This window comes from Triturus cristatus, chromosome 1_1 (genome assembly GCF_964204655.1).
Source record: "Triturus cristatus chromosome 1_1, aTriCri1.1, whole genome shotgun sequence".
In the NCBI taxonomy this organism is placed as follows: domain Eukaryota; kingdom Metazoa; phylum Chordata; class Amphibia; order Caudata; family Salamandridae; genus Triturus; species Triturus cristatus.
This window is the reverse complement of record NC_140579.1, coordinates 704,016,946-704,044,789: the sequence shown is the minus strand read 5'-3', so window position 1 is coordinate 704,044,789 and position 27,844 is coordinate 704,016,946. Positions and strand designations below refer to the sequence as shown.

Here is a 27,844-nt window from a genome sequence, read left to right as displayed (position 1 = left end):
TGCCCTCTCCACAGACCTTGACATGGTTCCAGGGAATCAGGAGCAGCAGCTGGGTCGTAGAATCCAGAGATGTGCAGGCAAGTGCTCTCTCATGGGACCTGGTTGCCTTATATCTGCCTTGCTGGCCTGTTTCATGCACAGGAGTACAGAGTGATTGGTCACTCACATTTGCATCCTATGTTTCCTCCAATCCCTTCAAACCTAGCACAGTCAGTGGGTTTTTATTGTTTTTTTTCTTGAGCATGATGTCAACTCCAGAACCACATTGCAACAAAGTAGATTCATTCAAACTGACTTCTGCTGTGCACCTGCAGAAAAAAATGCATACTTTAAATTTGGTCTCCATGACAACCAGCATGCATGTAGGCCTTTATACTTGTCCCTCATGTGTCCCCTATGTATTTTGGAGTTTCACACACAGGTACGGTGCGTTCCGGGGCCCTAGGGCACCCCAAATGCATAGCAACGGCCCGTACAGGCGTGTGTACGGTCCGTATCACTATGGGTACGTATACGCGAGCACACCCATAGTGATAGTGAGCGTACAGGCGTGTGTACGGTCCGTATCACTATGGGTACGCATACGCGAGCACACCCATAGTGATAGTGAGCGTACAGGCGTGTGTACGGTCCGTATCACTATGGGTGTGCTCGCGTATGCGTACCCATAGTGATACGGACCGTACACACGCCTGTACGCTCACTATCACTATAGGTACGCATACGCGAGCACACCCATAGTGATACGGACCGTACACACGCCTGTACGCTCACTATCACTATGGGTGTGCTCGCGTATGCGTACCCATAGTGATACGGACCGTACACACGCCTGTACGCTCACTATCACTATGGGTGTGCTCGCGTATGCGTACCCATAGTGATACGGACCGTACACACGCCTGTACGCTCACTATCACTATGGGTGTGCTCGCGTATGCGTACCCATAGTGATACGGACCGTACACGCGTGCGTACGCTCACTATCACTATGGGTACGCATGCGGCAGCACTCCCATAGTGATAGGGAACGTACACAGGCCCTCTGAGTGAATGTACGGTGCCTTTCATACATCACAGTGGTGACAGGCAGCACAGAGGAAGGAATAGAGCTGACATACTTGTCCATGGATGGACATCAAGGCATTGTCTGGGCAGTACTACATGTGTGGGGCACATGTGTGAAAGGCTGTGATTTGGCACATTACTCCTGAGTCGAGAAGGCAATAGATGTATGATGAGATGTGTACAGATGTTATGTGTGACTGTGCAATATGTGCCAGGCATGCCCTTAACTCCTTTGACATGTGTGCATGTCGTACTGCACACTTGGGATGAGCGTCACTGGCATGGCACAATCAACAACACACGCAAGTGTCCCCTGATGCCCGCTACAGGGTTACCACACCAGACATGTGACTACCCACGATGCACGATGTGTCTATGTCATGTATGTGTGGTGTGTTCCCATTAGCTTGATGTTGGTGCTCCCTCAAAAGCATCAGCTGTTGCAGCAACCAACATGTGTCTGTGTGTAGATGGACATGGCACACTGTTACGCACACCAGGCCACATGTGGTATCGGATGTGAGGTGCGTATGTATGCATGGGACACGGAGTAGCGTAACAAGGACATGTCTGCATCCTCTCAATGTATGTGTGGTGAGTCATTACATGTACACCTTATTGGCAAGGTGTGTGGGCTGTCCTAGTGTAATGTCATGTGACCTGTGGCTCTAGTGTTCCGCTGCCTGTCTCTGAAATCGACATCCTACTTCTGCTGATGTGTTGATGTATGTCACTCCTGTGTTGCGTCTGGCTGTTCACTTACTCTGGGACACAGCTAATCCCATGCCATGGCATGTGGAGGTTCACAATCTCCGTGTGTAGCTGGGTCTTGGTAGGAGTGTCACCTGGCAGCCATACGTGTCCAGGGCATGTGGCACATACCTGACTCCGTATGTAGCATATGTGTATTGACAGATTAACATGTGCTCAGTACAAATAAATTGTTGTTGTAGTGCACTCACTCTTCCTTGTCACTTCCAAATTACTGCAGAGCGCCGCCTCTTCCCCGACCAATTCCGGACTTGGCTGACATGCGGCAGAATGACTGTATACGGTGCTACCGCTTCCCCCAACCGTTGATTGAGGAGTTGACGGCAAGGCTGGCACCACACCTGCAACCGCTGCACAGGTATCCTACGGCACTGACACCTAAGCTGAAGGTAATGGCAGCCCTACATTTTCTTGCCACGGGTACCTTTCAATATACCATAGCTCATGTTGGTGGCATGTCCCAGAGCATGTTCAGCCGTGTGCTGCATGATTTCTTAGAGGCCATGTTGCTTCACCTGGATGAGTTCATCCATTTCCCAACTCCTGAACTGTTGACTGGGGTCAAGCGTGGATTCTATGCCCTGGGAGGGATGCCCCATGTCATTGGGTCCATAGATGGGACACATGTGGCTTTGGTACCACCATAGGCACAGGAGGTAGCGTACAGGAATCGCAAACACTACCACTCCATCAATGCCCTTGTGGTGTGTCTGTCCAACATGGTGATTTCATATGTCTGTGCTCGTTTTCCAGGATCAGCACACGATGCCTACATCATGAGGCGTAGCAGGGTGCCTGAAATGATGACGCAGCTGCGCAACGAACGAGCATGTGTTGTTGGTGGGTACACTCTGTCTGTCCTGTATTTTGCATAGACTTCCAGCACGACCGCTTCTCCTGTCCTACTTATGTCCATGTGGTTTCCATGTAGGGGACGCTTGCTATCCCAACATGCCATGGCTGATCACACCTCTCCGCAACCCCATCACGCCGGCCCAGCTCCGCTAAAACACCGCCCATGGCCGGACAAGGCGAGTGATAGAGAGGACATTTGGCCTCCTGAAGAGCCGATTCAGATGCCTCCACAAGACCGGCGGCGCCCTCCCATATGCCCCGGCGAAGGTCTGCAAAATCTTCATGGTCTGCTGCATGCTGCACAACATGGCAGTTGAGAAAGCTGTGCCACTCATCCTGGATCAAGATGATCAGGACCATCCACCCGTGGAGGACGAAGGGCTTGGCAATGGGGCTAATGATGTGGAGGATGTGGTTCCGCAAGAGGACATCCGGAGTCGGCTCATACGCGACTTCTTTGCTTAGTGGTGAGTACCAGTGTCTGAGTGTGCACGCATTGGTCCCCGTGTGGCATGTGTTGCGATGTGTGTGTCCATCTGCATGTATGCCACGTGAGTCAGAGGTGTGTGTGGATGTGTCACTGGAGTGATGGTGCCAGTGATGAGTGTATTTCCCCAGTCATAATTGTGACCTAGCATGTTGTCATCCTTACATGTGTCGAGTACATGCACATGCAAGTGGCTGTGCTTTTTGTGGCTGACTTCTTGTGTGTCTCTCATCCCCAGGTACTTGTGCATGCCGTCTGCTGGTTGCCATGTTGTGGCACTGCTATTCCTCATGGACACGTCATCGTGTGCTGACTCAGCGTTACACGCATGGACAAGTTTGGAAGTCTCCTTAAGGTAAGGGATGCATCAGGGGTGTATTGGGTGTGGCAGTTGTTTACGATGTGTGCACACTGCCCCAGTCGATGTTTGGTTCCTCTGCAGACATGTCGCATCACCATTGGACACATGACATGTAGCTGGGTACACCTGAATAGATGGTCAGACTTGTTGACAGTCATCTGTGATGGGATAGTGGATTGTGATGATGGCATCAATGTGTGTAACACTGCCCTCGGACACATACGGTTTGCATTGGCTTGACATGGTGTGGGACTTCCACATCAGAGGATCAATGGTGTATGGCACCCTCTCCGTGAGCAGCAGGGGGTGTTTAGCTGTTAGCCGACACTTGTGTGCCAGTTCCATGGCTATCACGCATTTGTGCTGCAGAAGGGGGGTTCCAGTGTTGGACCCACATGTTACTCCACATGACCTGTGTATGTGTACTCCGAGTTGCCTCTGCATTCCCGAATACATGAATAATAAAGGTGTCCCTATGCCTCCAAGGTGCCTATTCTCAGTCAATGCTGGTGTGTTGCCACGGTGCATACGGCATGTCTGGCATGGTTTTCCGTGATAGTGGCTATGTGTCTATGTGTCGAGTAGCAAGATGCAAGCTGTTTGTGTGGGATTAGACTGTGTATTGTGCATGATGTCCATGACTGTGTGGGTATTGTGACATGTGCCATCCCCATGCATCCAACGTTGGCCAGGCCACCATTCTCTGCATCCACCTGACTCAAGCTTGCAGGACATGGTTCTGCCACCTGTCCACACATACCTGGGTGCCCCCCAGGACACTCCACATGATCCCTGACCTCTGCGCATGGCTGTCGCTGTACTCAATATGTCTGTCGGCACGGTTGTGCGGCCACCCCCTCAGCTGGTTGGGCCCATCACGGGTGTGTATGGTGCTCCATGTCTGTGTTGCCTAATACATTGTGACCCATGTGTGTCCTGTGCCAGACTCAGGCCCCAGGGTGTGGATGGTTGAAGTCATATGAGAACTCAGGCATGGTTAGACTTAACAAGACACATGTAAGGTAATAATGCAAAATGTAGGCATCATCTCATTATCGTGTAACTTTTTATTTTTGTTGGGGTACGTGGGGGGGTATGACATGAGGGGCTTTCCGGGTGTGTGGAATCCAAAGTTCACTAGGGGAGTTGATGTCCTTGCCATTGGAAATCCTCAGAGTCCATGCCACAGTCTTTGTCAACATTGGTCAGACAGTGACCAGCAAGTCCATGTGGCAGAGAATGTCTTTTGCTGATGTGCTGCAGTTGGTCCAGTGGGCCAGGTGCCAGGCCAGGTGTCCTGGGAGATGGTGCTGTTGCGCCGACCCTCACGGTCTTTTCCGTGGACGACCCGCCCTCCTGCGGGAACCCTCAGAAGCAGGCCGTGACGATGTTTGGGATGCTCCGTCGGATGTCTCCTCCTCCTCCTGATCCCTCCCTGTGGGTGGTGATGTTCTACGCCTGGTGGCACAGGGAGGGTTGCCCATGTTGTCGGCTATCCGACGGAGTGTACGGTGAATTCCCGTGAACACCGTCACGAGCTCAGCCTGTCTGTCCTCCATCCGCCCTTGGTGTCGCAGTAGACAGGCATGTTGCTCCGCATGTTGCTGGGCCTGCTGGGTCTTGATCTCCTCGAGGATGGACACAACCTGGGCCATGCCCGTGGTGTCCTGCCGGTATGTGTCCAGGATGTTTCTGACATGGGAATATACCGGTTCCGCAGCCAACTAATCAGGCTCGCGCCTCCGCCGTCCTCCACTCCCACCACCCCTGCCCACTTGCACCTGGCCTACCCTTGTGGGCACATCGGGTCTCCGGGACCCCTGAGGGGTGGCATTAGCGTTGTCGCCTGCCTCCTCCTGGGTGCCCGGTACACCGTGTTCCTCCTGGTCAGCCTGGGTGCGTTGTGGTGGTGGGGCAGGGATCCTGCGTGTCTCCTGGGATGTGGCAGGAGTGGGGGTGGTGGTTGGCCCAGTTGTACCTGACGCAGGTGCTGCAGGTGGTTGGACACCAGAGGGGCCAGGTTGGTCGGGGTCATCCACAGAGTGGTGAGAGTCGTCGCTGCCGGTGGGTCCATCATCCCGCAGAGCCGGGTCCTGTGAGTCTTCCCCCCCAGTGTTGGGGGGTGATCCACGACGTTGACCTGTGTGTGAGAGAGACAATGTTAATTTTGTTCCATGCAACATCCATGTTTCATTCGTTTCTAAGTTGGCACATTTCCTCTGGGAATTTGGATATGTCTTGCATTCCACTCACAGTGCACTTGTGCATGGGTATGTCCCTTGGCCACAGCTTTTGAGACTTTACCTATGTGTGGCACAGTCTTACTTGCTGCGTCAATTGTGACTGCAGTCAGCAGTGGAGTGAGCAGGTGTGGCGAGCCATGCATTGGCGCCTTCCGTGTTGCACTGTACGTGGGCACATGGAGTTGTTCCACACACTTATATAATGCAGGTAGCTGGTGTTGTGCTCGTGCACAGGTTGAGACATGGCCCAGTGTTTTGCCATGGAGAAGAGAGGGGGATTCAGGCACTGGCCACCCTTGTCTACATGCACGCAGTCTACCTGCTGACGAGCAGACATTCCCACACCCCACAAGGCTGAATTGGTCTCCCTGTGTGTCCCTTTCTCACTCCCTCTCTGTCCCCCTCTCCCTCCCTCCCTGTGTCAGCCTCCTCCCTCTGTCCGTCTCCCTGTGTCTTCCTCCCTCTCTCTCCCCCTCTCCCTCCCTCTGTGTGTCACCCTCTGTCACCTCAGCCCAGCTTCCTAGGCACACACTTTTTGCAGATCTTTGAATGGCCCTTGGCTTGTTGATGTGAGCTTGTTTCTGATCTCCAGGCACCCATTGGGTGTAGTGTCTGTGTCTGCGCTGCTGCTGTGGTGGTGTGTGCTGCCACTCTTTCACAGTGTTGGCTGTTCATTAGCTGCTGTCATGTGCAAAAACGTGCCTTCGCCCCCATGTCTTAATGCAAGGCATCTGCCATTTGCTGGCAAGTCTTTCCTGTGTGGGGACACACTGTTTGTCTGGCTGTGACCTAGGCCATATGGGCAGAGGGCATTGTTGTCTGCTTCTGAGTTGCACTATGTGATTTTTGGGGCACGCACTCCCGCCATCCGGCTTACCGTGTCTTGTGTTGCTGTTTTCTGTGGCCTGTGACTTGGCATGGTCCAGCTGGATGCATGGGGCATGGTGGCGCTAGTGGCATGTGCGTGTTCATGGAGTGTGGTTGAGTCATGCGATAGCTTGGGGTGGTTGCGTGCCTGATTGTGAGTTTGGTTGTGGATGACGTTCCCCCCATGTGAGGTGAGTTGTTTGTGTACTCACCCGGCTCTCGGAGTCCTTCTACTCCGTCCACTGACACCACCGGCAGTATGGCCATCACCCTCTCCTCCCAGGGATGGTATTGTACGGGTCTGCGGGGCGGCCCTCCTCCAGTGATGTTGGCCTGGTTGTGTTCGTTGGTCATTTTGGCTCGGACCCTCCTCCGCAGATCGTACCACCTGGCTTGGCATTCATGCCTGGTCCTTCTGGTGGACGCAACAGCATTCACAGCATCGACAATCCTCTGCCACATGGCTGTTTTTTCGGAAATGCTGGTCTGTCTGACCAATGTTCCAAAGAGGTGTGGCTCGACTCTGAGGATTTCGTCGACAAGGACCTCCAACTCTTGGCTAGTGAACTTTGGATTCTTGTTAGTGGGCATGGTGAGGGGTGTGGGTGTGGATGGTTGTGGGTGTGTGGGTGTGGTTGTGCAGGTGTGTGTGTGAATGTGATGAGGGGGTGTTTGTGAAGGTGGGTGTGTGAAGGTGTGCAAGTGTAAGGTGTAGTAAAGGTTCAAGTATGGTGCTGTAGGTTGTCTGTTGGGTCTGGCAGCAGTGAGTCTGTTGCAAAGGCTCATGGTTTGTGTCTGTGGGCCCTTTTTATTAGTCCATTGGTGGGTGTGGCTGTGTTTGAACTTTGGGTGGGTGTGCGCTCCATACGTACGCGGGTGAGGGTACGGGTCGTACATACACTGTTGGGGTGGGGGTACGCTCCATACATACGCGGGTGTGGGTACGGGCCGTACATACACGGTTGGGGTGGGGGTACGCTCCATACGTACGCGGGTGTGGGTACGGGCCGTACATACACGGTTGGGGTGGGGGTACGCTCCATACGTACGCGGGTGAGGGTACGGGTCGTACATACACTGTTGGGGTGGGGGTACGCTCCATACATACGCGGGTGGGGGTACGGGCCGTACGTACGGGGGTGTACATACACGGGTGGGGGTACGTCTCGTACATACACGGGTGTACATACACGAGTGTACATTCACGGGTGGGGGTACGTCTCGTACATACACGGGTGTACATACACGGGTGTACATACACGGGTGTACATTCAGGGGTGGGGGTACGTCTCGTACATGCACGGGTGTACATACACGGGTGGGGATTCGACTCGTACATAGGAGGGCTGGGGGAAGTGTTGGGCGCGTATGCGGGCACATGTCTCCTTGGTTGCTATGGGAGTTCGGTGCGGACGGTGTTTTTTCCATCCAGTTGTAACATCGGACGCACGGGATGGATCGTACTAGCGCGGTCAGACTTCACTTTTCACATTTGTACGGTAAATCGTCCGAGGATGTGTCGGACACATTTTCCGACCCGAGGACATGTGGGGAATAATTCCCAATGCGATTCGTATGGAGTTTTTCCCATGCGAATCGTACTTGGCAGTTTGTACGGCACTTGTACGATTCGTACGGTAAAAAGACCGGATACGAGCCGTACGGGGAATTTTTTTCCAGGATCGTAATTGGCACCTTAATTTTTTTAATATCAAAATTTTAGATACAAATTGCGGCATCTGAAGAAACCATTATTTCGATTTTTATAGGATTACCATTGGATATTTCACCTAAAAAGGGTTTAAAAATTACCATTTGGCCTCATGGAGAGGTAAATGTTTCTATTGTGGACTTCTTTGACAGATATTATTTTAGTGTATGTGCTTAAGCAACAAGATTTACAGACGTTATTTATTGCAAATAGTTATTGTTCTTAGAAGATATTTTTAATATATATGTTACATTTCTATCAAGGTATGTTTTACTGAGGATAGATTCAGGGCTTTTTTAAACAATCTTTCAGATTGTTTATTTTTTTGCCCGCTGTTAAGTGATGAATGCAATTGATATCACTATTTTCAGTGAAATTCAATATATTCTGAAAACAGCAAAAAAAGGGCAACAAATTACTTTGTTAAATATGAAAATATGTGTACTGTATTCTAAAATGTATTGTTAAATATTACTACTTTTTTTCAGATCGAGAAAGAAAATTTAGGAAATTGAATCATTTTTTCTTGCAATTAAAAAAACCCATTTATTTCTAATTAAGTTATTTTGTTGGTCAGGTAGGTTTAAAATATCTGTATTTCTCACCCCTGCTCCCTTTTGTTCACTTCTCCTCACTCTACTTTTCTCATTCCCCTTCTCTCTCTCTTCTTCCTTTACTGCTCTTTCGTATCTCCCTCACTCCTTCTCTACTACTCCCCTAGGTTTACTGCCTCCATCACTATTTTTTCAACCATGTTTCTCTCCCTGTCTCCATATGTCTCAGTCATTCTAACTGCCTTACTCCTTCTCAGTTCCTTGCTCTCTGTCTCTGTTTCTGTCTCTCTCCCTTTGTCTGTCTTACCCTTAATTTCCTTAACATCTCTGGGGCAGATTTAGAAGCCCCCTGCGCCACCACTACGTCACTTTTCATGATGTACTGGTGACGCAGGGGGCTCCTCCATATTTACAAGGAGAGGAAAAGCCACCCTGCGTGACTTTTCCTCTCCTCGTAAATACAGCCACTTCACACGCAGCACTGTGCGTTGAAGGGGCGTTCAATGGGTGTTGTTGTGGGTGTTCCCACGCAAGACCCATAGAACTAGACACATCTCCAGATTTACGAGAAATCGTAACTCTGGAGATGCGTGTGAATGCTACGCCACCCTAGAGGTGGCGTAGCGAGGCGCAACGAGGAGAAATCTTTTCATTTCTCCTTGTTTTTTCCTCTTTCAGTGCGTGCTGCATGCTACAGCACGCATTGAAAGAGGAAAAAGCCTCTTGTGATTGTTTTTGTGCAGGAAGGTGTCCTTCCTGCAGAAGAACAATCTCCCCACCACGCAGGCATCCTTGCAGCATGGTGCAAGGGAGCCTGCACCGGCGCATGGCTGCAGTTTGTGCGCCAGCGCAGGGGAAGCATAGAGATGCGATATATTCTTGTAAATATGTTGCATCTCTGTGCTTCGAAACTAACGCAGCACAGCGCAGCAAAATTACTTGCTGCGCCGTGCTGCGTTAGTTTGTTATAAATCTGCCCCTCTGTTTCTACCACTCCTCCTCTCTCCATCACTCATTTTCTATCTATGTTAATTTTTTAACCTTCTCTGTCATTCTCCTTCCCTCACCTTCCGTAACTGTCACTATCCTTTACTCATAGTCACTCCTATTCTCCTACTTCACTTCCTCCTGTCTGTATCTCACACCCCTTCACCTTTTCGCATTCTTTCCTTCACTCTCCCTCACTCTGCTTTGCTCATTGAAATCCTGACTCCCTTTCTCTCACTCCAGTTTCCTAAATCCCTCCATCCCCTCACTCCCCATCTCTCACTTTCTCTTACCCCCTTTTTTAATCCTCATACCTGTTATCTCACCATCACTCCACTTCGCTTACTTTCAATCCCTTTACCCTGCTGTACTTCATCCGCTTCGTCTGTTACTCCCTTTTCCTTTCTCCGTCCCTTACTCCCCTTTTCTCACTCCCCCCTCCCTCTCTCTCCATTACTCACTGCCATTCAATTACTCATTCACTCTTCTTACCTGTATCCTCTACCCTTAGTCCTTTTGTTGCAGTCAGTCTTTCACTTCCCTTTCATGACTGATTATACTTTCCTTTTCTCACTCATTCTGTCAGTCCTTTCCTCCTCTTCACTCAGTCATTTCAATCATTCATGTATACACTACACATTCATTCAATAAAATTACAACACAGTATATTAGGAATATAGCTCTTCTTGGAGAAGTGAAGTGAGTTCTGAAAAGAACAGGTTTTTTTGTCTTTTTTGTTTTGTTTTGTTTTTTAGTTTTTTTAACAATTTTGTATTTTTTTTGATTTTTTTAGAGCAGCAAAAAAAAACAGGGAATGAAAAACTGTTCAACAGGAACAAAAAAGAAATTGAAAAAATTATGGGGTGGAGCATGTGTGCTGCTGTATTTTGTTCTCTATTAAGTTGATGCTGCTCTCACCATAACAGAGAACAACATTGCACACATTGCACCGTATATGAACCTTCTGGAACAGAGGGTGGATATCCAGAGGTCTTGAAGCAGGTGAATCTGCGGCCGCAGATGATGTGCTCGGCTGAGCTCCTGGAGGGTTGTCTCTTGTGGCTCTTGTAGATTCACGAGCATAAGCCACAGGATGCACTTTTTGGAAGTGCCTTAACATAGAATAAATACTAAAGGAGTATTTTTTTTTTGGATCTCCTCTAGATAAGACAACTCCACAAACAGTGCAGGTGACTTTTGGGGCATTCACCTTCTTCTGTCCCTCTGGAAAAGTAAAGAACTTCCATATGAATGAGTCCTTTTGTTTCCTCTGGCTTGGTGGCACAAAGGTCTCCTCTTCACTCTCTGTAGAAGATTGCTGTTCTGCCATTTTCACGAAGTGGTAAAGCTGTTCAGCTCCTTCTCCCAGGAAATAAGAAGAAATAATGAGGGGAGTGGGTGTGGTGTTTGGAACTGAAACTACTATGAACCAATGAAAAGTGTTGTTTCGTAATCACATGATTTACCGTGCGCGCACGTAATACGCACGCATGCGCACACGGAGCACGCATGAAGCACGCACGCATGCGCACACGGAGCACGCACGGAGCATGCACGCATGCGCACACGGAGCACGCACGGAGCACGCACAGAAGTGCACACGGAGACGGTGAAAAACCCTAAAAAAAAAAAACTCTTTTTAGTTTATGGAAGATATTAACTATGCTGTTCAACTTTATCCAAATTTAAAAAAAAAGAGCTGAGCCATTCCATTCCATATTACAGGATACAGTCAATCTATAACTATATATATAGTTAGTTTATTGTAAAATAAATATATAAAAAATATAATAATACATACATAAATTAGCATTTAAAAAAACTTGCAAATTCACTAAAAAACCATAGGTTTCACACACGTTATAGTTAGGAATTAGCATTTAAAAAACCTTTGAAATTCACTGAAAAAACCATAGGTTTCACACACGTTATAGTTTGGAATTAGCATTTAAAAAACCTTGCAAATTCACTGAAAAAACCATAGGTTTCACACACGTTATAGTTAGGAATTAGCATTTAAAAAACATTGAAAATTCACTGAAAAAACCATAGGTTTCACACATGTTATAGTTAGCTGGACATTTCACTCGTACAAAACCATTGAAATTTCCCCGTTATAGTTAGATCAGCTAACTATAACTCGCGCGCCCGCAATCCACTGCTGATGACGTCACAAATTACATCACTCATGACATGGTCAGTGACATCACTCATGACATCACTCATGACATCTCAAATAACATCACTGATGACATCACTGATGACGTCATCCATGTGATAAATTACCACATCTTCTCACACCCTAATATAACCTTTGATACACCGACTCAAAATTTCAGAGTTCCATTCTCAAAACCATACATACTCCAATACCAATAACTACATACCCACTTATTAACTCTTAGGTCTACATACACCTCCACTCATTCACCTGCACAGTCACTCATACTTACAGTCACTCCATACAAGACTATCATATGCATTTATACAACTATATAGACACTCACACAACACCAATCATCCATTGAGGCACTCTCACACCTAGTCAGTCATGCAAATAATCACACTCCCATTTACTCACCTATGCGGTTATACACACTCAAGTTCACTTACTCATAAAAATAGTACCACATTCTTACGCTCTTATAGAATCATTGATACAAGCACACACTCATCCATACAGTCACTCTCACAATCACACACTCTCACATCTACCCACTTATATACTCTTACACGCATATATACTGCCTTTCACAAATGTAGTTATTCACAAATGTACCACTGAGATATACATTCAATCCCTAATAAACCCATACATACACTCACTCAACCATACAGTTCATCACATATGCACTCTTAAAACCATGCACCCACTGAATCACCCACTCACACATCTAGTCACAGAGTAACACATATGTGCATATATGCGTATGTGCATTTTTGAGGGACCTAGTAGTTCTGAACGCGAAATATTTCTTTTTCTGTTTAGTGAACGAACAAATTTGCTAATTTCTGAATTAGTGAATTGATTTATTTGTATATTTGTTTGAGATATAGAGATTGGTTTTGTTGCGCAGTCTAAGTTTTAATTATGTTAAAGCCAATATTTCTGTTAAAAACATTTTCTATTCGTGTGTTAGGAATGCCCATATTGTTAACTGTATCTATATATGTATGTGTTTCATGTGCAAATAATGTTTTTATACCAGCCTTTTCTTTTTTCTTTTGTATCTTAGGTGTGCAGCTTTGCAGCTTGAAGGTTTCTTTTACTTGTAGTTATAGTGATTGAAGTTAGTTCAAAAGAAACAAAATCTTTATTTGGAACTTTAATACTACTTGCAAGTTGATAAATATATTGCATTACTCCTTCGAAGCTCATTATTTGAATAGTAATACATGTTCCATTTGGATGAGGCATCCCTTTGTTATCTCGGCTACGTGAATCAAATACAAAATAAGTATGTGCATTTGTGAACATTGTAATTGTATATGCCTGCATGCAGGGTATTATGCCTGCATGCAAATTTACTGTTAAATGTAATGCAGTTTTAAAATCAGGACATAAAGGATCAAAACATTGTAGTATGTCACCATAATAGGGTGATCCCAGTTTAAGTAAAAATGGATAGTGTTATTGTGTTGTATATAATTAGGTAAATCATCTGTATGCATATTAATTTCATTATTATTAGAGTGAATGTTAGGATATCACTTCTCTCCTAGATCCATTGTATAGTGTAAATCATTTTGATTCCAATTGTTTGCCGGTTTATAAAAGTTATGCAATATTGCAAAAGTATTATTTTGTAGCCATTGTTTGCCCCTTGAATATATATTAAATATGTCATGGCCTTGATGATAACTAGCTTTTAGAATTTCATTCATAGTAACTTTTTAGTAAATTGTTAATAATGTAGAAATGTTATTACCTTGTTCTGTTTTTGTGTATGTACATATTATGAAGAGCTTTTGGGCTTTGTAATGGGTTTTAGGTATGTTGTATATTATTTTGGTGGCTGTTGAAGTTAGTTAAAAGTAAATGGTAGTATATTGCTAGTGCGGATTGTCATCGAGTTGTGTGCTTTTGCTGTTATGTGTTTGCATACAATTTCTTTTAATTTAGCTATTTTTTTTGTCCCTGATAAATATGTAATAAATGTGATATTTAATTTAAGGAGTTTGTTTTTCTGGAAAAAATGTATTCATATATTTTTAATTGAAAATACATACAATATTTTTGTGAATTGTTTTGTATTGGAGTGGAGTGGGTAAATTGTTTTGTATTTGAGTGGTTAGATTGGAGTGGGAAAGATTGGAGTGGTGTTGATTGGAGTGGGACAGATTGTTTTGATTGAAATGGAGAAGATTGGCGTTGGTATATTGCTTTGGATTGAACTGGTGTTTATTGTATTTGGGTGTAGTGGAGTGTATAGATTGTTTTGGATTGGAAAGAGACAGTTTGGAGTGGGGTTATTTTTGTTTGGTTATTGTGTTTTTGGAATGTTATAGTTTAATGTGGGTTTTGTTTAGTATGGATACAAGTTATTAAATAGAGTGTAGTAGAGTGAAATGGGGAAGTAGAGTGTTTTTGAATATATATTTTAGAATAAAGTCTTGTAGACTAGAGTGGGGGTAGAGTGTATTTGAGTTGAGTAGAAGGGAGTAGAGTTTACTGGTTAAGTGGTAGCAAGTGTAGTGGAATGTATTGAAATGGAGTGTTTTGGAATGGAATTATTTAGAGTGATTTGAAGTGGGTTATTTGGAGTGGGGTACTTTGGATTGGGATGAGGTGTGGTGGATTGGAGTATAGTAGATTGTTATTTGATGGGGTGGATTGTATTGGAGTAAGGTGGTTTGGATTACTTGGATATATTGGATTGGGGTGAATTGAATGGAGGTGTATTGTATTTGGATGGGGTGTATAGGATTGGGGTGTGGTGTATTATTTTGAGGTGGATTGGATTGGGTTGGGTTATATTGGAGTAGGGAGTGGATTGGAGTGGAGTATATTGTACTTGATTGTATTGTTGTGGATATTATTGGAGTGGGGAGTATTGTGAATATTATGGGTGTGAGGTTGTTTGTATTGTAATGAGTTGTATTGGGAAGATGTTTATTGGAGTGGGGAGGGGTTTATTATAGTGTGGTTGGGTATGATGTGGTGGAACATTTTGTTTTGTAGTGGTGTAGATTGTAGTGTGGTATATTATTTTGAATTTAAATGGGTTATATTGAAGTGGTGTAGATTGGACTGTGGTACATTGTTTTAGATGGGAGTGGTGTAGATTGGAATGAAGTATATTGTTTTGGATCGGAGTGGGCTATATGGTAGTGTGGGAAATGTTCTGGATTGTATTGATGTAGATTAGAGTGGGATAGATTGCATTTTATTAGTGTGGGCAGTTTTCTTGTATTGGAGTGGGGCATTTTGTTTTGTATTGAATTGAGCAGCTTGTTTTGCAATGTTGTGAGGAAGATTGGTATGTTTAGTTTGTAGTGGGGAATATGGTTTTGTATTGAGTCGGGCAAATTCGTTTGGATTGGAGTGTGTTAGATTGGAGTGAGGTATATTGTTTTGTATTGGAGTGAGGTAGATTGTATTGATGTGGGTCTATTGGGGAGGGTTTGGGGTGTATTGGATTGTGTAGTTGTGTATTAGGTTGGAGTGGGGTAGGTTGGATTGGGATGGAGTGTGGTGAATTGTATGAGTGTGGGTTATATTGGAATGAAGTAGGATAAATTGTGGTGGATTGGAGTTTGGTGAAGTGGGATGAATGGGGTGTATTGGAGTAGGGTAGGTTATAGTGGGGTAGAGTGGAGTGGGTTAGAGTGGAGTAGTTGAAATTGTAGTGTGGTAGATAAGGGGAGTAGAGTTTAGTGGTTAATTGGCTGAGAGTATTGTAAAATGTAGTGTTATAAAGTGTAGTGTTGTTGAATGTAGTGGAATGCATAGGAGTAGGGTGTAATAGGGTGAGGTAAATTGGAATGGATTAAGGTAGTGGGGTGGGTTGGATTGTAGTAGATGCATTAGGGTTGAGGTGTTTGGATTGAGAAGGGTGTATTGGAGTGGTTGTAGTGGATGAGGTGGATTGGAGTGAGGTTGAATGAAATGGGGTGAGGGTCATTAGAATAGTGTGAATTGTATTTGTTTGGGGTGTGGTGTATTGAGGTGGAGTGGATTGCATTATAGTAGTGTGGTTTGGAGTGGGGTGAATTAGATTGTGGATCAGATTGTAATGGAGGAGACATATTGTACCGGAGTGGGGTAGATTGTATTGGAGTAGGGTGGATTGGAGTGTAGTGGTGTTGATTTTATTGGAGTGGGGTGGTTTGGATTGTTGTAGGTTAGATGAATGGGATTTAGTGGGGTGAAAAGAAGTGGGCTGGATTGGATTGTAGTTGAGTGGGTTGGATTGAAGTGGAGTGCAGTGGGGCTCTTTGTAGTGAATTGGAGTTGGGTAGATTGAAGTGGGGGTGGAGTGGATGGGATGCATTAGATTGGAGTGTAGTGGTTTTGGGCATGATGGATTGGATTGGGGTAGGTTGCAGTGGAGTGGAGTGGGGTGTGTTGTATTGGAATGGTATGGATTGGAGTGGAGTGTCTTGGAATGGAATGAATTTGGAATGAATTGAAGAGAGGTGTTTGGAGTGGGGTGTTTTGAATTGGTATGGGGTGTGGTGGATTGGGGTGTAGTAGATTGATTTTTAATGGGGTGGATTGTATTGGAGTAAGGTGGTTTGGATTGTGTTGGGTGTATTACATTGGGATGGATTGTATTGAGGTGTATTGTATTTGGATGAGATGAGTGGACTGGGGTGGGGTGGATTGTATTGAGGTGGATTGTGGGTGGGGTATATTGCAGTGGGGTGAGGTGGATTGTAGTGGAGTATATCGATATATCGCATTTGATTGAATTGTGGTGGATTGGATTGGTGTTGGGTGTTTTTTGTTGTAAAGAGTTGTATTGTATTGGAATGATGTGTATTGGAATGGGGAAGGGTGTATTCTAGTGTGGTTGGTTGTTACAACTGTAACAACATATAAAGCGCAGTGTATTTCCTTTTAAACAACAGTAGAAATGTGGCTTTACTGTCATATAAAGCACAGTGCATTTCCTTTAAAACATCCACAGAAATGCTACAGTGTAAGATTAGATTAGATTAGCAGTTTATAGAGCGCCTGATCACTCCAAAACCGAGCGTACCCACGCTAAAAATACTTCCTCCCCGTCAGCGGTGAAACTCCCAGTCCACTGCCCAACACCAATCAGCCTGGGATGCCCTGAAAAAACATGCTTTTAAGTTTCTACGGAACAGTACTTGTGAAGGCTGCATCCTTAGATCCAGCAGCAATTGGTTCCATATTTTTGGTGTTAAAAAGCCGAATGATCTACCTCCCAACCGGGCTCTCTGTGCTTTAGGAATAGTCAGCTTAGCAGTGCCCCTAGACCTAAGATTCCTCATAGGTCTCTAAGGGGTGATTAAAGGAAACAAATAACTAGGACCCTTTTCATTAGTGATTCTGTGACAAAAGCATAAGGCTTTAAAACTGACTCTAACCTGTACCGGAAGCCGGTGGAGTTCTACAAGGGCAGCCCCCAAAAGTGCTCGCCTTGGGATGTTCAATAGCAAACGAGCTGCAGCATTCTGAACTCTCTGCAGCATTCTCATTCTCCCTTTAGTGACCCCTAAGTAGTAAACATAGCAGTAATCCAAGTGGGAGATAATCAACGTCTGGATATCTTTTTTTTTTTGCTGCTATAGGTAACAGATCTAATATTTTTCGTAACATTCTCCGTAGGCCAAAACACATGTTGACATATAGAGTATGGTATATTCCCTTAAAATATTTAGGAGAAATGCGGCAGTGGTAACATATAAAGCGCAGTATATTCCCTTAAAAACCTCAACAGAAAATCACCCATGTTGATATATAGAGCACGATGTATTCCCTTCATTAAATCTACATTAATCAAACTGTTTTTATTCATTTTTCAAGACTTTTTATTGAACAGAAGCTCCATACAGCATACAGTACAGTTGAGTCAATAAATAGTATCCTTAAATAAGTCTTTGGGTTGGCACATTTCAGGATAAGAATTTCCATCAATTCCAAAGTAGCGCTTTTAAAGCCCATTAACATGTGGAAAGTGCAGTATATTTCCCAAATTGCCTTCCCATCCCCCCCTCCAGGCAATCATCCCAGTCCCTTATTCAGCCATATCCCCTGTATTCTTACCAGGCTACCCACACTTTCTCTCACTTTTGGGACAGCATTGTGCTTTGTATATCACTTGTTCTGCCCCTTGACACCAGTCCAGGTCCATTTCCAGTCCATAATATCTGGGGGGCTGTGGTACCCCAAGCCCTTGCGAAGTTCCTCTTGTCACACCCCTGTCAATCCTAATCAGATCTTGGTGTATCTAGGACATGTTGTTTTAATCAATCTTTATTAAAGTCCTACATTGGTGACTTCGCAAGTGGCGAGTTTTTATCAGCGTCCAACACCAACATAATTGCAGCTGTAAAGAAAAAAAAAGGGAGAGTTAAAATATAGTTGTTTTTCTTCTTGTTAAAAGTAAAATTCTTATAGATACTGTGAGCCCTGCAATATAAACACATTTCTTCCTTTGTGTGTTGTTAACGTACAAGATGACACTGTACTTTCCTATTGCACTCTATCCAGCATGTACTGTTTCTTCTTTATTTTTCCATCTCTCATGTGCCTTTAATAATATTATAGTGTAGGGCTCCTAAATGCATGCTGTTAGTAAGAGCTCTAGTGATTTATAGTTTCAGCAAACACAATGGATGCATTATAGCAACATAGCAGAGCATATACAGCACTAATACTGTGTGGCTGTGGAAGTCCTTAAAAAGCAGTGCATGTAGAAAGACTTTTTTTAGAGAATAAACTCATGTTTTCAGTTTCAAAACACAGTCATTTTGGAGTTGAAAGAGGTGAAAACATTCGCTGCAGATGGTAAACAGCACAATTGTGTGACTTTAAACCTCAAGGCAACATTTAGCACCTTGGCAGATTTTCAACCAGTCATACCTTTTATATCAACCCTGTGCCAAGGTGGAGGCAGACGTTGGCTGAAAATGAAGAATACTTGCAGACTTTGTTTCCTGCATTGATAAATGAACCAAAACATCAGCATAGCTATAAAGATATGTGTTGCGTTTACATGCTGCATATGTGTAATGTTTAGGCAGGAAGAATTAGATTTAATTAGTGCAATTCACAAGATTTTGAATCTCCCACAGAGACAGGGCCCTCACACCTAACAATAAAAGATAAAATCTGCATTAATCAATCTTTTTATAAAGTCCAACATTTTTTTTTGTTTTTGTATTCCTCATATACCAAAATAAAAAGGGCATTCTAGATGGGGAGTCCCTCCCCCTCTCCCCTAAATTTACATGTTCCGGTTCCGATGTTTAAAACCCAAGGGGAGAAAGAGAATGGCTTAACCCCACTAGCATTTTACTGTCTGCTCGGTCCACTCCAACCCAGTCTCATTGAAAGGCCCTTAGCGATATTGGAGATTGAGCCCCAACAGTGCCCAGGTGAAATCATCGGAATACCTTCATCTGTTCCGCCAAGACACCAGAGCTGCCCAGATCTTTACACCACTCGAGGCATCACAGGCGATATCGGACTCACTTACAGAGATAACATGTTTCAAACAATCTGGGAAAGTAGGTGCTTTCTCGTTCTTCCAAGCCCTGCATATTTCTCGCCTAGCCAATATCATCACATAAAAGATGAATTTAGACGCCATGTCAACAAGCCGATATTCCTTAACTAGCCCAAACAAAATTATCCTTGGAGTAATTACAAATTGAATATTCAATACTGCAGCAATAAACTCACCTATTCTAGACCAGTAATTCACAAGCATTGGGCAATCTACAAACATGTGTAGATCATTAGCGGCAAGGAACCTACAACGGGGGCAGCGATGTTCTGAGTTCGTAATTCTTGCTAATTTCTTTGGTGAAATGTATACTCCATACAGGGTGAACAAATGATTCCTTTTGAGTGGAGCAGACTTAACCACTGCATGCAACATTGTAAAGGAATCCACCCACAAGTCATAAAGATTATTATGATCTAAATCAACATCCTCACCCCATATTTTTTTAAGTTCAACGTCTGCCACTCCTTCTTCCTCCATCATGGCCCAATACCAAAAGGCTAACTCTCTTTTCCATGTCCCCTTCCTATTGACTAAATCAAACTTTGAATTTGATGAACAAGACATCGATGCCATAGTGGCCCACCAACCCAATAATTGATAGTGCTTAAACCTGGTAAGTGTTCCCCCTGTCAGCCTAGAAAGAGAGTCCCAATCAATGAGCTGTGAATCCTTTAATAAATCTCTCCAATGTGTTATACCGGCTAACCTCAAAGGGCGAGCTAGTTGGTCCTTTAGACACTCAGGAGTCCCAGGGGAATCCCAGATTGGGGCCTGGGGAGCATAGTAGGGAATTCCCAGTTTTTTTCTGAAGAATACCCAATTTTTTTGGGCTGCTCTTAAAATCTTTAGTCTCACTTTTTTATAGAACCTGGGATCCCCGAATTTGAACAGAAAATATTCCTTACCTTGGGGTATACCATGTAACAATGCCTGGAACAGACAGCCTGGAACAGAAGTATCTGCCTTATCAGCCATTAGTCTAAAATGTTTTAATTGAAACGAGTGACAATAAACGAGTATATCTGGCAGGGCAAGACCCCCTAGTTTTACTTTCCTTCTCAATTTCTTCCAAGATATTCTAGATGACTTCGTATTCCATATAAATGAGCCTATTTTCCCCTGTATTTTAGCCATATCTTTCGGATTGAAAGTTAGCGGAATAGAATTAAATAAATAAGTGATTTTAGGTAGAATTACCATTTTTATTAGGTTCACTCTCCCAAATATATTAAGCGGAAGACCAGACCAACGTTGTAAGAGAGACCTCCTTATAGACTCTATCCAGATTTATTTTAGGTAGCTGTTTAATATCTTGAACCAAGTGGATTCCCAGGTACCTCATCTTTGGTTTGACACCCGGAAACTCCTCATCCTGGTTCCACTGCATAAGCTCGGTCTTTTCTTTATTTATTTTATAACCAGAGATCGCCCCAAAATCTTCTGCTCGATCAAAAAGTCTAGGGATAGCCTCTTCAGGGTTTGAAGTAAACATTAAAAGATCATCGGCATAAAGAGCAAATTTTAACTCTAAGTTAGCAATATTAAAGGGTTTAAAAGAAGGGTCCGCTCTCAACTGAATAACAAAAGGTTCAATATACAAATTAAACAGAAGGGGGGAAAGGGGGCACCCCTGCCTGGTACCGCGAGATATTTGTATCCAATCTGTGAGATGGCCATTTACAAGAATTTTAGCTTTAGGACAAATGTATATAGATTGAATCGATGCTATAAAGTTCATTGGCATACCAAATGCGGCTAGTGCTTCCCACAGATAGCACCAATTAACTTGATCGAAAGCCTTTGCGGCATCGATAGCCACAATGGTCAAAGAGGATTTTTCATAGATAGCGACATCGATAGCAGCAATAGCCTGAAACGTAAGTTCATTCAGCTGCCTACCTGGCATAAAGCCCCTCTGATCGCCGTGCACCACTGATTTAATAACTTTAGCCAATCTCGCTGCCAACACCCCGCAAACATTTTATAGTCAGTATTTAGCAGCAAGATTGGCCGATAGGACTCAACGATCTGAGGGTCTTTATTAGGTTTTAATATTAAGGCTACTGTAGCTTCCGTCCAAGTTTGTGGAACAGCCTCACCTAAAAGATGTATTTTATTAAATAAGGTTGTGAGGACCGGTACAATTAATTCTGGGCTAATTTGATATAAATCTTCTGGGAGCCCATCCAGTCCCGCTGCTTTACCTTTCGCCATTCATTTTAGTTGGTTATACACTTCTCCATCTTTAATAGCTGAACTTAAGAAGGCCCTATCCGCTTCAGCAAGATGAGGTAACTCTAATTGGTTTAGCCAAATTTCAGCTCTTTCAAGGGAGAAGTCACCGCACTCTGCATACATCCTTGACTTGTAGTTTTTGACTTCCTCCAAAATCTGACCGTTATCATATGTCAAAGCCCCTGTATCTTGTATAATTAGACTTGCGATCTGATTTTTGGTTCTATCAATTCTGGCCTTCCAAGCCAGGAGATGCCCACATTTCTCCCCATATGAAAAGTTTTGTAGTCTACTCGCATCCCACCTATCTTTGATTACTTTATCGAGGTAGGCCTGATATTCTGCATTTAAACAATTCAATTTGTATAATATTATCTCAAAATTAGGGTGTTGCTCTAAGGATGCTAGTTGCAATTGTTGTTCTTTCTGCCTTATCTTACTGAGAGAGTCCGCTTCTGCTTTTCTGTTATCGCTATTTCTCTTGATCGTAAGAGTAGTTAATATCCCCCTCAAAAAGGACTTAAAGGCCTCCCACACAGTCTGAGAGCCGGCGGAACCGCAGTTAAATCTAAAGTACTCTTCAATCTGTGTTGTTAATCGTGTTTTTACTTCGTCTCTTTGTATTATTGACCTATCAAGAGTCCACCTTCTCATTTGTACTCCTTTTACGAGTCTTATTGTTAACTCCGCCATAGAGTGATCAGAGAGCAGAGCTGGAATGTAGGTGGAGGAGTCAACCACCGAAAGTAACATCTGATCAATCAAAAAAAAATCAATCCGGGAGTGATGTCTATATCTGTGGCTATAATAAGAATAATCTCTACTTTTAGCGTTTCTAGCCCTCCAAATGTCTAATAGATTAAAGTCTTTCATTATATTCTTAAGTTCTGTTTTCATTTTATGTAAGGAAGTAATAGTAGCTCTAGAAGTCCTATCTAGAATTTCGTCAAAAACCAGGTTAAATTCGCTCCCCAGAATAATAGGGGCATTTAAGTCAAAAAAGACTTGCTTTCAAATTAACCAAATGTTCTGAGCAATCTTGATTAGGGCCATAATAAACAGCACATGTCAAATGAAGACTATCTACGACTAACAATGCGGTTAACCATCTGCCTGAGGTGTCCGTATCGTACTTCTCAACTCTAATCTTACTATTTGCCCGGATTAACATCGCTACCCCCCTTGTATTCCCACTTTGATGGGAGCAAAGAAGGTCCTGAACCCAGCTTTGTTTTCTAAAAGCTATCTTGCATTCTTGAAGCTCAAGATGGGTCTCTTCTAGGAGACATATATGTGCCCCTGATTTCTTCAAAAATTCACATATTCTGTTTAATTTCCTGCCCTCCCTTAACCCAATTACATTCCAACTCACTATTTTCATTTTATTTAAGATGCTCGTCATATTTGCGAGTGAATTATGCCATACTCACTGAGAAACTTGACCCAATCCACCCTGCAGACTTGCATCATGCTAATGACCTTGTTCACACTTTTGGCTCTATGAGGAATTTTTTTTTTCTTTAAGTCCAACATTTGTGACATGTAGAGCGCTGTGTATTCCTTCTGAAACTTCAACATTAATTATTCCTGCTAACTTTAAACACTTTGTTGATCTTTCGCTAGTGTAAAGTCCTCATACAAAGCAGAGTATATATACTTGTTTTCTTTCTTATTAAAAGTAAACCTATTATAGACACTGTGATCCTTGCAAAACCAACACATTTCATCCAGTGTGTGTTGTTAACGTAAGGATGACACTGTCCTTCCCTTTCGCTCTCTATCCGGCACGTATTGTTTTGAACCTAATAGGAACATTTGGCACCTTGGCAGATTTTCAACCACTCACACCTTTTATATTAACCCAGTGCCAAGGTGGAGTCATACGTAGGCTAAAAGAAAAAATACTTGCAGGCTTTGTCTCCTGCTTTGATACATGAACCAAGACTAAAACATAGATGCTACAGATATATATTGTGTTTACAAGCTGCATATGTGTAATGTTTAGGCAGGAAGAATTAGAGTTAATTATGGCAAAGCACAGGATGTTAAACCTCCTACAGAGACAACATCCTCGCACCTTAAAATAAAAGTGTATCACAAATATAATAAAGCGACTTCTGCTGACTTTTATTGTGCTTACAGAGCACAAACAAATCTTGTCCTAAAATAGCCACTGTGGGAGGGATGGGTGGAAGCAGAAGTCCGTATGGGTGTAATATTGAGATGTGTTTATTGCAGTTGTTAAATTAAATTGAACAATTATGGAGTTTTGGTCACTTGGCTCTTCTTCTTCTTCTCTCTTCTAGGTGTTCCGGCTCTCTTGAGGGAGCCCCGGTACGGCTTGAGGAGAGGAGCAGAGAAACAAAAGGAATGGCAAGTGTAAAGGTTATCTCGCAGAGGGTTTGTGCAAACACCTTCCCCACGCCCAGGTGGAAAAACAGTGCAGAAACGGATAAAAAGTAAAATAAAAATTAAAAAACTTATTAGCCCTCTTTGTTTCGTGCCCAGTTCCTATTTTTCTGTCAGTACCCAATTTTTATCATTGGGTTGGGTAATTGGCCCTCTGTAGCGAGGTGAAGGGTGAAGCTTTTCATGCAGCCTACTACTCTTTTCACTCTATGTCCAGGCTTATGGGCAGCAGGATAGAGAGGGATGGGGAAAGAAAATAGAAACCAAGAAAACCCCAAATGCAACAGAGAAGATAGAACACCCACTATTCTCCACCCTTCTTCTTAACCTCCCCAGTCGTGTCCTCCCTTGCGCCATGTACCGTGTCTGCAGCAACTCTCCTGAGTGGCGGCGGCTCCTGCGTATCCACTCTGGGTGACCACCACTCCTCACACCACTCATCAGGAGTTCCCTCTGTCTCTGCATCACTTTCCCATGGTCCTTCGTCTCTCCCGAGTGTCTTTCCTCGCTCTGGGGATGTTTCCTTCTCCTCTGCGTCTCCCACAATGGAAGCCTCTCTCGTCCTCTTACTTTCCCCCTGTATGCTTACTCTTCGGCTCCTTTTCTCCTCCCCAAAAGCCCCACACTGAAAACATTGGGGTCCTAGATTGAGAGGGGGCTGGGGAGGTATAGGTAAAGGTCCCGCAATAAGGGTTACGGCCTCTGGTTTTCTGGTGTGGGAGAGGAAAGGTCTAGAAGGAGTCCCTCCTGTGTGCTTCCATGATCGTTCCTCCCATCATTTTTGTAGTTCTTGGGCTCTGTTAAACGCATTGGCTATCTCTACAGCCCTCTCCAGATTGAGGTGTGTATGCTGGCGGACCCACTGTTGTATGGGAGAGTGTAAGGAGGTAAGAAACGGTTTCAGATATATATTTTCTAACATTTCTTCTTTAGAAGATGTTAAGGGTCTCAACCACCTCTCGTCCATGTCTTTCACCCTATAATATAGGGCCCTGGGGGATTCCATGATTTGTGTTAACCAAATCCTGTATGTTTCCTCCTCTACCCCCATTCGTTCCAGAATTCTCCTTTTAACTTCGTTATACGGGTAGTTCCAAGGGTATTGGCTGCCTGGTAGGCTGTCTGAAGGTCTCCTGCAAGAAGCGGGCCCAGATGCTGTCCCCACTTTTCTTCGGGCCATGTGGCAGCTCTAGCCATTCTCTCGAAATTGGAGAAAAAGAAATCGGGATCGTCACCTGCAACATACTTCTGCATTACAACAGAGGGTAAACTTGTGTGGCTTAATGGTTGACCGAGGAAATCAGCCAATTTACCTATTACAGATTCCTGCAATCGGCCTTGCTCCAATAAAGTTTTTCTGAATCCTCCTCCACGACCGCCAGGAATTTTGCCATAATTCACTCAAGTCTCTCCTGCCCTTCCACCATCTTGGTCACGACGGCCTCCATTTCCCCATGTCCCACTTCTGACACCAACTGTTGGACAGATGGGCAGAAACAGAAGCGAGGAGGCCACAATGGTGTAATATTGAGATGTGTTTATTCAAGTTGTTGAATTAAATTGAACAATTATGGAGTCTTAGTCACTTGGCTTTTTTTCTTATTCTCTCATCTAGGTATTCTGGCTCTCTGAAGGGGGCCCAGGCAAGGCTTGAGGAGAGGAGCAGAGCAAAACAAGGAATGGTAAGTATAAAGGTTATCTCGCGGAAGATTTGTGCAAACACATTCACCACACCCAGGTGGAAAAACAGCGTGGAAACGGATAAAAAGAAAACTTTTAAAAATTAACTAATTAGCTCTCTTTGTTTTGTGCCCAGTTCCTGTTTCTCAGTCAGTACCTAATTTTTATCATCAGGGAATTCTTTCCATCTGTGTACATTGCCTGTGTTATGCAGCAATTATCGTGGTTGTTTGGCACTCTGTGAAGAGGTGAAGGGGGCTTTTCCTGCAGCCTCCTACTCTTTTCCCTCTCTGTCCAGGTTTATGGGCAGCAGGAGAGAGAGGGAGGGGAGAAAATAAAACAAACAAACAAAAAAATGGAAACCAAGAAAACACCAAACACAACAGAGAAGATAGAACACCCACTATTCTCCATTCTTCCTCCCAACCTCCCCAATCTCACCCTCCCTTGCGCCACCTACCGCCTCTGCCGCAACTCTCCAGTGCATTCACTCTGGGAGACCACCACTCCTCACACCACTCATCGGGAGTTCCCTCTGTCCCAGCCCTCACTTTCCCGTGGCCCTTCGTCTCTCCAGGGTGTCTCTCCTCACTCTTGGGATGTTTCCTTCTCCTCAGCATCTCCCACAACAGAAGCTTCCCTCGCCCTCTTATTCTTCGGCTCCTTTTCTCCTCCCACTGTGGTTGCTGATTTGTTCCTTTTCTGCCCGTCTTTGTTTTCTTCCTGCAGAAACAAATGACAGTCCATTTTCAATGTTTGTTCTATTTTCCATCCCCTTTTGACGTCATCGGGACCGGGAAGGAGAACAGACCACAGCAGCGAGTCGGGAAGAAAGTCTGAGTCTTGAGTGAGGGTCTGGGGCGTCTCCTCCCAGCCACATATATTAAAGCTAAAATATGTTTCAAAAGCTCAACTTCTGCAATATTAGTTTACGTTTTTAGGTCTCGCCTGACCCAGCGCATGCGCTGGTCTGGCGAGACTTTTTGAGAGGGCTCCAAAAAGTGCTACCAGGCCAGCCTAGAGGTACAGTGCATGTGCGCGGGCACGCGCGCAGCGCTTGACCGAGATTACTTTCACTTTCGCGATCGCGATCACTTTCGCAGCCGCACGGCCGCTTGTTTTGCTTTTTGCTTTCTCTTTATAACATGTTGCAATTATACTTTTTTGGGCACGAGTGCTTAAAAACAGCTGTTTCAATTTTTTGTTCCCACTCTGAACTGCTTGTTTTGCCGTAGCTTTCTTTTCGTAACGTGTTTCAATTAAACTTTTCTGGAACTTTTTCCATTTGTCAGCTTTTATTATTCTGTCGTTTTTTTGTGTGCTCTTTTTTTTGGTTTCCCTTCCTTCAGGTCCTGCATATACACACATTTGTGCGGGATGCTCCATGCGCAAATCTTATTTATTTATCGCCCTGTCTCAGCTTCTCCATTCAACCCTGCTTGAATGTAAATGTGTAGGTCCTGCATATACATAGATATGTGCGGGAAGATCCATGCAAAAATCTTATGTATTTATCGCCCTGTCTCAGCTTCTGCCACGGCGTCGGCTTACATTGTCCTTCCTGCAACCTACAATAAGCATGGCCGTGCACGCTTGATTACATTACTATAGTGTCTCTCCCCTGCCTAGGTCACCCTCGCTCTGCCTTTTCAAACCTCTCCTTATTAACAACTTTCTCTATTTTGCACTTTCGTATCCTCCTATAAAACTTTGTTCATTCAACTGTGCTTTAATTTAAACGTGTCGCTCCTGCTTACGCACACATTTGTGTGGAAAGCTCCATGCGCAAATATTATTTATCAGCCTGTCTTACCTCCTGTCACGGTGTTCGCTCATATTCTTCTTACAGCCAAGTACAATACACGCGTCCGTGCGCGCTTGCATATTTTTTTTTTTAATGTTTATCCCC

At 44.2% G+C, this 27,844-nt stretch overlaps 1 long non-coding RNA gene across 1 annotated transcript in view; it reads right to left on the bottom strand.

Moving 5' to 3' along the window:
* Positions 1-18,118: 18,118 nt before the first annotated feature.
* LOC146870908 (uncharacterized) overlaps positions 18,119-27,844 on the bottom strand; it is a 173,866-nt gene continuing 164,140 nt past the window's right edge. Inside the window, exons 2-4 of the long non-coding RNA XR_014959479.1 lie at positions 26,396-26,658; positions 18,963-19,036; positions 18,119-18,426 (exon numbers count right to left, since the gene is read on the bottom strand). This is a non-coding gene — a long non-coding RNA (uncharacterized LOC146870908). The remainder of the gene's footprint in view (positions 18,427-18,962; positions 19,037-26,395; positions 26,659-27,844) is intronic.